This window comes from Etheostoma spectabile, chromosome 6 (genome assembly GCF_008692095.1).
Source record: "Etheostoma spectabile isolate EspeVRDwgs_2016 chromosome 6, UIUC_Espe_1.0, whole genome shotgun sequence".
NCBI lineage: Eukaryota > Metazoa > Chordata > Actinopteri > Perciformes > Percidae > Etheostoma > Etheostoma spectabile.
In genome coordinates this window covers 696,812-697,120 of record NC_045738.1, presented here as the reverse complement: position 1 = coordinate 697,120, position 309 = coordinate 696,812, and positions in this window count along the sequence as shown.

Here is a 309-nt window from a genome sequence, read left to right as displayed (position 1 = left end):
AGTGGACAAACCTCTGACACCAGAAGAAATCCGCGGCACCAGAAGCAAGACCGCCAGATCTACAGTCCGGTACTGCATCACCCAGCCACCTACACACACACAGCCCACCCTAAAGGGCGCAGCAGGACTTGAGACAAGAGACAGACATGGTGTATGACATAAATGTATTCTTGTTCTCTGTTTTCTGTCTGTGTTTGTGGGGGTAGCATTTTCGTTGTTAGACAGATATGATAGAGATAAATCTGACATCATTTGTTCTAACACCACTTCTTCTCCCATTAATGTTACTACTGATGCACGGTAAACACG